Here is a 13613-nt window from a genome sequence, read left to right as displayed (position 1 = left end):
AAGCTAAGGCCACTTGCACCTGGTGATCTTGTACTAAGAAAAGTTGTAGGGACTTCTAAGAACCCAGCTTGGGGTAAGCTAGGACCCAACTAGGAAGGCCCCTATCGCATTGTTTCAGTAGCAGGCATAGGGTCATATCGGCTAGCTGACCTAGATGAAAGAATTGTACCACGCCCATGGAATGTAAATAATCTTAGAAGGTATTATTATTAATAAAATGTGCTTTCGTCAGTTAACATTTCAAAGTTATAAGTACCTCTGACGTTTGAAGTTACTGTTCTTAAGAATCAAACAGAAACTTGGTTAAGTGTAGTCCTCGGACCACGAACCTTGTGGAAATTGATGTCTTTTCATTTGTTAAACAGAACCTTAGTTATGCCGGGTCCTCGGACCTCCTACTTTGGGGAAATTAACAGTTGAAGTTACTGTTCTTAAGAATCAAACAGAAACTTGGTTAAGTGTAGTCCTCGGACCACGAACCTTGTGGAAATTGATGTCTTTTCATTTGTTAAACAAAACCTTAGTTATGCCGGGTCCTCGGACCTCCTACTTTGAGGAAATTAACATTTGAAGTTACTGTTCTTAAGAATCAAACAGAAACTTGGTTAAGTGTAGTCCTCGGACCACAAACCTTGTGGAAATTGATGTCTTGTCATTTGTTAAACAGAACCTTAGTTATGCCGGGTCCTCGGACCTTCTACTTTGGGGAAATTAACATTTGAAGTTACTGTTCTTAAGAATCAAACATAAACTTGGTTAAGTGTAGTCCTCGGACCACAAACCTTGTGGAAATTGATGTCTTGTCATTTGTTAAACAGAACCTTAGTTATGCCGGGTCCTCGGACCTCCTACTTTGGGGAAATTAACATTTGAAATTACTGTTCTTAAGAATCAAACAGAAACTTGGTTAAGTGTAGTCCTCAGACCACAAACCTTGTGGAAATTGATGTCTTGTCATTTGTTAAACAGAACCTTAGTTATGCCGGGTCCTCGGACCTCCTACTTTGGGGAAATTAACATTTGAAGTTACTATTCTTAAGAATCAAACAGAAACTTGGTTAACTGTAGTCCTCGGACCACAAACCTTGTGGAAATTGATGTCTTGTCATTTGTTAAACGGAACCTTAGTTATGACGGGTCCTCGGACCTCCTACTTTGGGGAAATTAACATTTGAAGTTACTGTTCTTAAGAATCAAACAGAAACTTGGTTAAGTGTAGTCCTCGGACCACAAACCTTGTGAAAATTGATGTCTTGTCATTTGTTAAACAGAACCTTGGTTATGCCGGGTCCTCGGACCTCCTACTTTGGGGAAATTAACATTTGAAGTTACTGTTCTTAAGAATCAAACAGAAACTTGGTTAAGTGTAGTCCTCGGACCACAAACCTTGTGGAAATTGATGTCTTGTCATTTGTTAAACAGAACCTTAGTTATACCGGGTCCTCGGACCTCCTACTTTGGGGAAATTAACATTTGAAGTTACTATTCTTAAGAATCAAACAGAAACTTGGTTAAGTGTAATCCTCGGACCACAAACCTTGTGGAAATTGATGACTTGTCATTTGTTAAACAGAACCTTAGTTATGCCGGGTCCTCGGACCTCCTACTTTGGGGAAATTAACATTTGAAGTTACTGCTCTTAAGAATCAAACAGAAACTTGGTTAAGTGTAGTCCTCGGACCACAAACCTTGTGGAAATTGATGTCTTGTCATTTGTTAAACAGAACCTTAGTTATGCCAGGTCCTCGGACCTCCTACTTTGGGGAAATTAACATTTGAAGTTACTATTCTTAAAAATCAAACAGAAACTTGGTTAAGTATAGTCCTCGGACCACAAACCTTGTCACTGTTCTTAATATCTTGTCACTATTTTTATTCTTATCACCTGTTTTGTGGAAATCATTATCTCATCATTCGTTAATTTGGATCTCAAGTTCTTCATTTTTAAGTGTTAAACAAATTTTTGTAAGGAATGGTCTTCGGACCTTGCATCCTACTGAAAGCAATATATCAGATTACAAAGGTTTAACCGTCATGTGAGTTGTCTAAGTATGACATTATTTGAGGTCTAAATTGAGTTATGTGGCTGTTTTGAAGTCATAGTGGTTTGCATGGTGGAGTTATACTTATTTATACTGTTTTCCCTTTAACTATTTGTTATTAAAAACTTTCATGGCAAGCACAAAAAGAATAAAGTAAAACAAAGACAACATGAACGAAGATTGAATAAAACTTTTCTTCATTAATTATATACAACGAAGGGGAGTACAGAAAATTCCTATACTAGGCCCTAAGCTAGGGAAGGGGGGTCTTGAAGGGAGCTGCTGCCAGCCTCAGTACTCTTCAATTCCAGCTCAAAGGTGGACAAAACTTGTTTCCCTTTGTTTGTAGAAGGAATGAGGGGCTCCACGCTTTAGATCTGCTCCTTCTCGGCACCACCGCACTCGTCCTTCTCTTTATGGGAACCTTCAGGTTCTGTAGGAGTAGGAACAAGCTCTTGCACCACAGGAGGAAGGGCAGGAGAGGCAGCCACAAGAGGGTCTTCAATTTCCTGTATGTTTAGGGGGAGCCAAATGTTCTCGAGCTTCCTCAGCTCGGAAGTTTGAGGAACCCCTGCCGCATTCATGGCCTCTCCCCAGACCAGCTGACAGTACTCTCGGCACAAGGCCGCAAAAGCCTCTGTCAGCTCTTTTTGTGTTCTAGTCACCCCCTCCTGATAACTGGCCTTCTTCGCGGCCTCCAGGGTGTGCTTGTGGGCGTGAGCTTCCTCCTTCGCACGCGTAAGCTCCTTTTCTAAGTCAGAGCGTGCCTGTTGGACTTGGGCAAGCTCGTCATCCTTTTGGCGGAGAAGCTTACACTGCCCCTCCACTTGGCCCTCCATCGTCTTCAGGCTGGCCTTGTCACAATCTCTTTCTCTTTTCAAGTCGGCCAGCTCTGACGTGACCTTCCCGTTCTCTGCTAAGGCCTGGCCTAGAGACCTTTCTGCCTCTTGTCTTAGCTCTTGCTCTATCCCAGCGCGCTTCCGAGAATCCTCCACGAACTTCTCGACCGCGAAAACCTCTTGGATGGACTGCAAAAATGTTAGGAGGTTAAATGCAGTGAAGTGTTTACAAATAGATATAGAATATAAGTGTAAGATGGAACTTACCAGAGCTAAGCCCCTTTTTAACGAGAGGAACAGCTGCGGCTGGCCCATCTTCTCCAAGGATTCCATATCCCTAGGCAGCAGAAGAGGACGCTCCAACACCTCGGCTAAGTGGTGGGCGTGGCCTTGTTGAATTGCCCTAATGCTGGAGTGGCAGGGAATTGGGGCGCCGTCCAGCCTCAAGTCAGGAGACCAGGTGGCTGGTGCTCGGCGCACCTCGGCCACGTCCCTGATCTCCCCACTTTCAACTGAGCGGGCGCGCCCTTTGCCCTTGTCCAGCTTCTGCTGCTGGGCCGGCGGTGGCTGCTGTTTAAGCTTTTTTGGCTTCTCGCCACCAACCTCCTCGGCATTAACTTTTCGTTCTTCTTAGAATCGTCAGTGGGAGGTTTTGTCTCGGCTGGAGGAGGGGGTGGTGGCAAGGCAGGGGGAATTTGGGACCCTCTTGCTCCCTTCTTTGCCACTCGGGCGCCTCTATCGGTCATAAGGCCCTTTAGCTTGTCCATCTCTTCTTCAACAGAACTGTCGTCAGCTTCTTCTTCTTCCTCATCGGAAAGGATAACAAAAGGGTTTCCGCGAGGTCGTGGGGAGTCCTCGAGCCGAAACTGGTCTATCTCCTCGTCCAACGTGTTCGAAGAAGACACTCACTTCTCTGGTACAGCAATTGCCTGAGGGTGCACAACAAGGGGAACTGCCGCTATGGCCTGTGCGTACAACACTGTGTTTGGGGCGTCAGGGATGTCGTGGTCGGCCAGAAAGTGGGGTCTGGCTACGTTAATTTTCCTACGCCTTCGGTCACCCGCGATTATCGCATTCTTGATCTCCTGGAAGTCCGAGGAGACGGGATTGTACCCCAGAATCAAGTGGGCCGCCCTAAGTTGTAGGTCTCTGCTAACGAACACCTCGGAACGTAGCACTCTATTCAAATCTGCAACGTTGCAGTGGCTCAAGCGTGGGCGTACATTTTGCTTATCTGCAAAGAAAAATATCCAAATAAACAAACATGGTCAGAGGCGCAAAACATATAACAAATTAAAGGTAGACGCTCAAGTAAATGCAAATGCACATTCCTAGATGATTCAGGGAGTTATGGGATGGGAAGTTAAATCCTAAAGGTGTCACACCTAGATCTCCCCACTCAACTGGGCAGTCGAGGCCGTCATGCCAGTTGCCAGAGACGATGAGATAGTCATCCTTCATGCCTTTATTGGACTTGGGCAAACAGGAGATCAACCTAACTACGCTGGAGCGGGATTTGATGTAATAGCACACTCTAGTGAGTTTGTGGCATTCGTACATAAAGACGACATCATGCCAGGTGAGGTTCAGACCCATTTGCTCATTTAGAGTGTCGACGCTACCTAAAACTCTAAAAACGTTTGGAGCGCACTAATCGGGACACAACCGATGGTTGCGGAGGTACTCCCTAGTTACGGGTTTCATTGGGAGGGTAATCCCACCTTCTACGAAGGCGACCATAGGGATGATGACCTCTCCGATTTTCCTAGAACCGGCCACGGCTTCCGCCGGGCAGTATTTTAAACCTACGTCGCTGGGAATATGGTACTTGACTCTAAAACCTTCCATCTCAGCGGCGGTATCAACTAGACACTTGAACTTTCCCATCAGAAAGGAACGAAAGGCTAAATTCTAAGAGGGAGAATGGTTATAAGGGGAGCCGAGGACAGGGTCCGAGGAGAAAGGGTTAAGAGAAAAGAAATGAGAACTTACAAATTTCAAGTTGTGCAAATTTCCACGGATTTCTGCAGACAAAAGGTGATTGCTGATGTTTTGATGGGATTAGCTTCTGGAGAAATAAATGAAGGCGCAGGTTCCCGAAGCGTCACGACGTGCGGGAAGCGGCCTCGAAATTGTACTTGTCCCGCCCAAATTTTCATGGAGTAACAAGGGCCGTTGGATGCTCATCTCACCGTTGAACGTGGGGGACAAGGTGTAACTTACGGTAATAAATGCGCGCATTTTTGAAAATCAAACCGCTAGGTGGCATCCTCTGGAACGCGAAACGGTTTCCGCACGTGCAGCTGTTTACAAAACGTATGGGGTAGGTTCTCGTTGAATCAAAACCCTATTTTTTCTCCTCGGATGATGAAAAATAGAGTTTTGAGGGGCTATTGTGAGGAGTGAAAAGGACCCAAATGGGCATATGGGCCTTTGGACTGTAGCATGGAGGGCCGACCTGCTCCATAATTAAACTCTACGAATTGGCCCATACCCCGAGGATCCGAGGGTACAGTCGAGGGCGAGTTTCTCCTCGGACAGATCCAAGAGAACTCAAGACTTCATTATGAAGGTCAAGACATAACTCTAGAAAGACTAATGGTTAAAAGGGGGAGGCCCTGAACCTTCTAGATACACCAGTGTTAAAGAAAATATCAAGTGCAAAGGCTGCCACATCCGCATTAAAGGCTCTGCACCTACCTCCCTGGCCGCATTAATGGGGAAGTGACCCCTGAACAGTAGGGCAGAAACTTCTAGTCAGGGTCCCAAAAGGCATCAGAAAAAAGGGTATTTAAGGGGAAGGAATGCAAAAGAGGGGGGGGGATCTCTCTCTCTCTCGCTCACTCTCTCTCTCTAAAGAAAAAGAAAGGAAATTAAGGATTGTAACCTGTAAGAAAGAAAGAGAAATAATACAGAGTTGGTCCTCGGCTTACATTCGAGGAGGCCTATTTGCAATTAACAATTGTTATTCATAAGTGTTTGTAACTCTCAGGCTGTTGTCAAGTTCTCAGTACCTCTAACCTAGATTTCAAGCCCACACTCTACAAATTTTATTGTTTAAGGCTCATTGGGCCTGAGCCTATAATCTTCTTTGGGTCCAGGTGCAATTGTGCACTTACATGGAGGATATAAGAAGAAGATGTAATCTAATGGTGGATTTCTCAAAATTCATTTCCAATAAAAAGATATTGAGTAAGTTTGTAGCCTTAGGCTACAATCAATTTTGTAACTAAACTTTGTCCATTTTTTTTTAACTAAAAAAATTATATATGTATTTGGTCTTACGGGGCATCACCTTTCTATTTGGAGGGTTTCCAAAAATAATCCCAATAGAACAAAATCCTTAATTTAGGAAATCTATTATCGATGTGGAATGCATTTGCTTCACTTCAATTTTTATATATTTTCAGAAGTTATATTTTCAAAAGGAATAAGGTTTGGAGAGTACATTTAGACTTAGCAAAATTGGATCCAATCTTGATAACTTGATTAGCACCCAAAGAAAAATACTTGACTCAATAAAGAATTTTGGGCTTGGAGTAAACAATACAAGCATAGTACCCAATTCTAATATTGTTACCTACAGTAGGACTTACTCATATGACCTCACGTAGCTCCAACCCAGTTAGAGTTCTCTACTTTGTGAATCTCTTCGATGCATGAATACCCAATTCTTTTCTGACTTCACCAAGAACCATAGGCAAATAGTCTTCGCAACAAGATCTCCGCCTTTGAAAATTTATATTTATGATGACTTGACCTAATAGGTCTTTAATTATATCTTTAGATCATCTTAAAAAGATAGACTGAAAAACTAATACTTTGAAGCTCGATCAGTTGAGTTTCTGTCAACGAAACAAAACCTTCTTCTTTTTAAGAAATTTCTTGAGTCGTTTCTTTATGTCTTCAATGTATAACTTCAATCACTATCTAGACACCACAAACTTATAACTCAATTACAATAAAAATGGTTTTAAATACGGATTTTCCAACACTAACATAATTGACCCTACTTATCAAGAAAAGAAAAAAAAACACAATTGACCCTAACAATACAAGAATGAAACATGTACTGTGTTGATTATATCCTAGTTGTTCCTTGGTTTTTGTAACAATTTTTTTTATACACTTGAGATATATTGAAATATCTTCTTTTTGTCTATCTGTCTCACATGCCTTAATTATTAACTGCTTCAGACGCCTTACTTATTAATTGGTATCATTCTTTTCAAATGCGTTTTACATTCTTTTGAGTAGCTTTATATATGCTAGTATATAACCTGTGTATATGCATGATACAATTAAAAATGATCACAATTACACATATATATGTGTTCCAATTATACTTGGTGTAAGTGTTACATATTTTTTAAGTCATAGATGACTTTTACTCTCTCTCTCTCTCTCTCTCTCTCTCTTATTCTTTTATCTTAGTTTTTTTTTTTGGTATATACACATGAGTTTACTCTTTTAAAAAAAAAATAATTTATTTATAGGGTTTTTGATGGTTTAATTATATTAGACTCTTTATCTTTTGCACAGCATTAACTCACCTAGAATGATAATTAAAAAAACTTAAATAAGACACGTGACGCAAAATTAGACAACAATTGGAATCAAATTTAGAATCTAATTAAAATTTCTCACAGCTTAGGCTTCAGTTATATACTAGCGTGTAGCCCCGTGCCTATGCACAATACAATAAAAAATAATCACAATTATACGGTTCAAATTATACATTTTTTTTTAGAATATGTTCAAATTATACATGGTAATAGCTTACATTTTTTTCTTAAAAACCATACATTTTTAGCTATAATTTGTAATGATTTCTCATATATATATATATATATATGTATATATGTATATATATGATTTAGAATTTAACAGGTTTTAAACCTTTCGGTTTTTGCACTCAATAATCCACTTGCCATAAAAATTAAAAACTTAGATGGACATGTGGCGAAAAATTGGATTTTTTAAATTAAAATCCAAATTTGAATATAATTGAATTTGGATTCTTTGATTTTTATACTCAATAATTCACTTAGCACAAAATTAAAAATTAAAAATTAAATAGGACACATGACACAAAATTGAGAATCCAATTAAAATCTATTTGGATTTTCTTTGAGCTGCTTTGATTATTAATATATAGACTAGTCTTATATTGCACATGGTGCTTTTAATGTGTATTTGCTTAAGTGAAATTTGGGAAAGATAGGTTAAAGTCAATCAAAATTCGAGCTTTATTCTTACAAATGTTTTCCAAAGTTCAAGTTTTACACTAGGCTGTTGTTATTGTGTGTCGCATGAGTGATGGAAGTTACTTTAATTTGGTATATGTGTGAAGTTCATAGAGTAAATTGGCTAAAATAAAATTTTAGAAGGCATAATAACCACTACCCCAAAGTTGGGGGAGGGGGCTGTTGGCATTTTCCCAATTCTTTGTATAATAGTTTATAATCCTTCATAAAAAGTTCTATGTAAAGAATAATAGTTAGATGGTAATTAGGTAATAATAAACTTCTAAATGTGATATTTTTCTTTAGGCATTTTAAAAAAAAGATTCTTTAGGCTAAAGTCATAATTTTCAAGTATATAAATATTTATAATATAGATTAATGAAAGTATTATAATTCGAACATTTTAGGAATCTATGTTACCCAGAACAACATAAATTTACGTAAATTGCTATTGATATTTATTAATTACTAAAAATCTTTTAGTTCATAGATGGAATTTTGGTTTTGAAAAAGAACCACAAAAAGTGACTATTCATGTGAAAAAGTCAAAAAACCCCTATTAGATAAATAGGGTACAACAAATATGCATTATACTGCCTCTTGTGCATAAATGTGCATATGTTATATAAAAACTTTTGTCTCAGAAGTCAAATCCTGGCTCCATCCACTAAGGAGGAGTTTCCTCGATATGAATGAGCAACTTCTACCATGCAAAGCCATGGACCATATTGGCCTGGGACAATGTACTGCAAAGCACTAAGGTTCTAGATCGGAAATAAGCACCAAGTCTTTATTTGATCTGATGCCAGATTTGGACGTTTTTCTGATTATCCTTTGAGAGAAATCCGACTTTGAACCTGTTTTTTTTGTGTGGCCATTTTAAAGTTAGATATTGTAAGGGGTCATTTATGGATTTTAAATACTAATTAATTATCTTAAATTAAAGATAATTAACTAGATATTTAAATTCACTCCACTGCCTGGTGAGATTATTAGTTACTTTAAAATTATCTGGTGTATGCATCTTCATTATTTTTTTTTTGCTAAACAGTATGCATCTTCATGATTATTATTAGTTTTATCCAATTAGATTATGATAAATAATTAATCGAAATTATTTTTTAAAGAAGCAATTATAATCAATAAATCACAATCACACGTGATCAACCCTAATCATGAGAATGCAAATTAACCACCCAAATTTTGCTTTGGATATAACTTTTAATTTGTTGATTGAATTTTTTTTTTTTTGAAGACATTTGTTGATTAGATTTAAGAACACGGTATAACATTTTGATGGTCAGTGCTTCTAGATTTGTTTACAATTAAGTATTTGGAGATGTAATGGTCAAAATAATGATTTTACCCTTTTTGCAAAGACGATGTTAAATAAATGTTGCAAAATGGAATGTTTACAGTTTAATGTCATGTACTTTTCAGTAGCTTATTTGCTAACAGTTTAATAAAAAAACAAAAAATAAATAAAAAAAGAAAAAACCTAGAGGATAAAAGCTTCTGGTCTGCCAGATAGGGCTCTTCAATTAAGCTTCATTTTTTTCAACTAGAAGGCAGACAAGCATGAAAAAAAAAAAAAAAAAAAAAAAAAAAAAAAAAAAATGAAATTTCAGGGATTAACATTGGAAATTTCAAAGGTGTTCTACACAACGAGAAAGGTGTCTGCGCACTTCGAAGGGCAGCTTGCTGGCAGTGACTTTAAATGTGTTACGGATTTGTTTGCCGCTTGCACTCATTTGTGCAAACGGGGCCAGGTTTTATTAACTTCATTGCTCCAAGAGTTTTCATCTGAACAATAATACGTTGCAGGCTACTCTTCTTCTCTGCAAACATAACAAGAGATTAATTAATTGCATAAATCTAAAAACCTGTACAACAATAAGTCTACCAAATAATGAACTCACTAGCTTCAGGGGCGATGTTGTTCGGCTCAGAAAACACCCTCGCAGTGGCAGATGAGAGAAACAAAAAGAGAAGCATCGCGATCATGATAATCCTCATGGAAATCTTGGCATCCATTTTGAATGGAAGAGACACCAATTCATACTTCAAACATTACTTATGTGATATATATACACATATACACTTCCAAAAGGCAGAGTCCAATCCTCTTTCTTTTCTTTCTTTCTTTTTTTTGGTTTTTTTATTGGTTTGTCTTTTAATTCAATTAAAAAGTAGTCAATACGGGTGTCTGCTACTACCTTTTCCACTTTTCTTAAACACCAGCCCACCAGTGCAATTTCCTGGTCTCTTCATATTTTTTCTTCTAAAGGGCAAGGGTATCTTTCAAGAGTATTAATTAGGGCGAAATATATAGGGTTAGGATCAAGTTATATAAATATAAATATATATATCTATATATATTAATAGATAAAATTGAGAGAAAATTCAATTAGATTTTACAATTGAAGTCCAATTTTGGGCTATATGTTCAAAATTATTTATTTTTAGAGAAAACATTTATTTCTTAATTTTAGAGTCAAATGTGAGATCACATCATAAATATCTGTTCAAGTAAGTTATTACGTACAAAAACCAAAGAGTTTAAAATTAATCAACATAATTTTTTTTTAAAATAGACAATTTATATTTTCTGCCTAATAATATTCTTACAAGACTTTTTAAATAGTTAAAAAAATATATAAGAATGACTATCAATAATATTTAAATTATATATGTAAAATTTGTACTATGCATCTTAATGTATATTTTTTAAATATATCTATGCATATGCGTGAGATTACAAGCTAGTATATATTAATAGTCAAAACTCAAAGAAAATCTAATTAAATTTTATATAACAGAAACTCAAAAATATTATAAGATATTATATAATTAAAGTGAAAGACAGAAATCCACACTTGTCAAATTTACAGCCACAAAAATGTCATTCTCACACTCAGACACAGTATTTTGAAGTGTTGTACTGTAGTAACACAGCACATAGAGTTATATAAAAAAAATAATTAAAAAAAAAGGGTAACAAATACACAACAAGAGAGCGAGATAAAAAATGAGAAAGATACCAATGATTCATAGAAGTGCGGCTGGTGGTGTGGAGGACTGTCATGGAGAGGCGGCGTGATGGGGGCATTATACTCCCAGTAAATGTAAGAGGAGATTTGTTTTGCTCTTTTGTTTATTTGTTAGTATTATTTTTTTCATTGGTGATTTGGAATTTGATGGAGGAGAATGGGGTTTTTTGTTAGTATTTGGAGGGTGGGCTGAGGAATGAATGGGCCAGATGGGGTTTTTCTTTCTCAGTTTTCTTATATCAAAATTAATTTTTTTACATAATTGATTTTGTTGGGTTTTACTTTTATTGGATTAGTTCCTAAATTTGAGGGTCAAATTTAAATTTTGAGATAACAAATTCAAAATCTGAGGGGGGCCAGTAGGCAAAATTTTATGTGATTTATAATTTGAAAAGTCAAGGGAGGCCATGGCCTCCCCCTCCCCCCTAGCTCCGCCACTGGATGGAACGAACATATCAGTCTCTTGGGCTTCATTGATTTAGAATAATTTCCGTTGGCTGTTGTTCATAACTTTATGTGTGGGGGTTATGGAGATTAATTCAAATTGATAATATAGGATATAGGAACTAAGGTGTGGAGGCTTTGGCTTTATAACCTAGTGGGGCTGATCCTTAAATTCAAATAGGCAATTGCTTACAGAATCAGGATTTTCTAATGTGGAATTGCACAGGGTAAAATCTGATCTCTATATTGGATGCTACAGATTGAATATATATATATACCTAATCTTGTATACCTAACAGAGGCATAAGTAGATGGTTATTGACTTATACAATTGTTTATTGATTGATACAATTCGAAACTGCCATTGTGTAAACCAAAACTTGTTATATTATTATATTTATCAGCTATATTAAGTAGTGTAAGTGAATATAAGGCTATAAGAGTTAGATATGAGATTGCCTATGGGGTTTCCAATGAGTTTCTGCATATATACGCGCACACACACATATATTTAATAGGTAAGAAAAATTATTAAAAAGAAGCTGTTCCATCAAAGAGATGAAGTAAATGAAAGAAATATGTACAAGCAACAAAGGAAAACAAAACAACTTATGTACAAGCAAAAAGTGAATCTAAAAACAGTGGAATGGATTTCGAAGAAGTAAAACCTCACGCATGAGACCAATCAAATAAAGTGGTCGCAAACAACTCTAAGAGCTTATCCCTAGAAAGCACCGAATATTTAAATATGTGATTATTTCTCTCCCTCCAATTAATCCACACCACACAATGTGGTACCAAATTCCAAACATTTGAAGAATACTTCCCCAACCAATTCCTCGAACCGGCCAGCAAGCCAATAACCCTTTGTGAGAGTCTATTTTTGAACAGTATTCAGGCCCAAGCCTGAACAAGGACCCTGGACTCTCTAGTTGTAGCTTGAAGGGACTAGGCTTAGTCTACTGTAGCTAAGTGGGCTGTTTAAAGACCAAGTGATGCATAAGGCAAAACTCCTGCAATACACATACACAAGCAGGCGAGAATATATGTATTGATTAACAAGGAAAACAACAAAGGCAAACAAGTGTAATAAAGAAAAAAAATAGAATAATTGCTCAGGATCCTCAGATCAGTAGGAGATATTTCATTAGTTTTCTTAGTTGTGGATTACAATGAGCTCACCAAGACTTAATTCAAGGTTCAAATAAGCTCAAAAATTACAGACTTAGATGACTCTCTAGGCCTCTAAGACTTGCAAAATTTAAATCCTTTTGAATCCAAGCATGTGCTATAGTGGCTGTTTCTAGGATACTAGGAGATATTTCCCGGTTTTCTTTGAGTTTTACAGAGCTTTTTCTTGATGATTCTATGTAATTTCTTCCTTGCTGCCCCTTTGTTCTGAGGCTGCTTCCTCCTTTTATAGTGTCACATTAGGGTTCTAGGGTATCATTGATTCTTCCCCTTGGCTCACTGGATACTAGAGCCCCCTGTTTGTCTTAGCCCCTCTGTCAACTGATCATTTCCTTATTTTCCATAGTTCTCTTCCTTTCATGTTATTTCTTCAAAAGAGTCTTGCTGACATTTTGTTCTAAGGTGCCTTTGGGGGAGCCAAACCTTTAACTTTGCTCTTTCTCAAATCCTTTCTTTCTTTGTCTTCTCTTTTCGGGCTTACCTCCTTTTGGCCGCCCCTCCTCTTTTGTAATTTTTCCCAATAAGTAGAGCCTTCTTCTGCCAATCCAAAGGTTTCCCCAGCCATTTCCTTTTGTGAATCTCCTTTTCTAGGTTCCCCAAGGCACCCATTTCTTGCTCCTGAGTCGTTGCTCTCTAAGTCCTCAGGCTTTGTGTTGCATCACTAGTGCTTCAAGAAGGGCCCATCTGTTTTCTCATTCTTGGTGTCTTTTGATCCCTCTTTGAGTTGTCTTTCTCTCCCTTTAGCCGTGCTGCACACTTAGAGATCCCAGGCAGCTTCCGGCGTCCTAGCCCATCTCCTTT

At 37.7% G+C, this 13613-nt stretch overlaps 1 long non-coding RNA gene across 1 annotated transcript; it reads right to left on the bottom strand.

Annotated features, from left to right (window-relative positions):
* Positions 1-9650: 9650 nt before the first annotated feature.
* On the bottom strand, positions 9651-10187 carry LOC142618348 (uncharacterized). The gene is made up of 2 exons (XR_012841267.1): positions 10047-10187; positions 9651-9965 (listed from the first exon to the last, which is right to left on the bottom strand). It is a non-coding gene; the product is annotated as an uncharacterized LOC142618348 (long non-coding RNA).
* Between the last annotated feature and the right edge of the window lie 3426 nt (positions 10188-13613).

The sequence above is a fragment of the Castanea sativa genome, chromosome 12 (assembly GCF_040712315.1).
Source record: "Castanea sativa cultivar Marrone di Chiusa Pesio chromosome 12, ASM4071231v1".
NCBI lineage: Eukaryota > Viridiplantae > Streptophyta > Magnoliopsida > Fagales > Fagaceae > Castanea > Castanea sativa.
The sequence above is the reverse complement of the archived record's forward strand: the minus strand, read 5'-3'. Positions and strand labels throughout refer to the sequence as shown.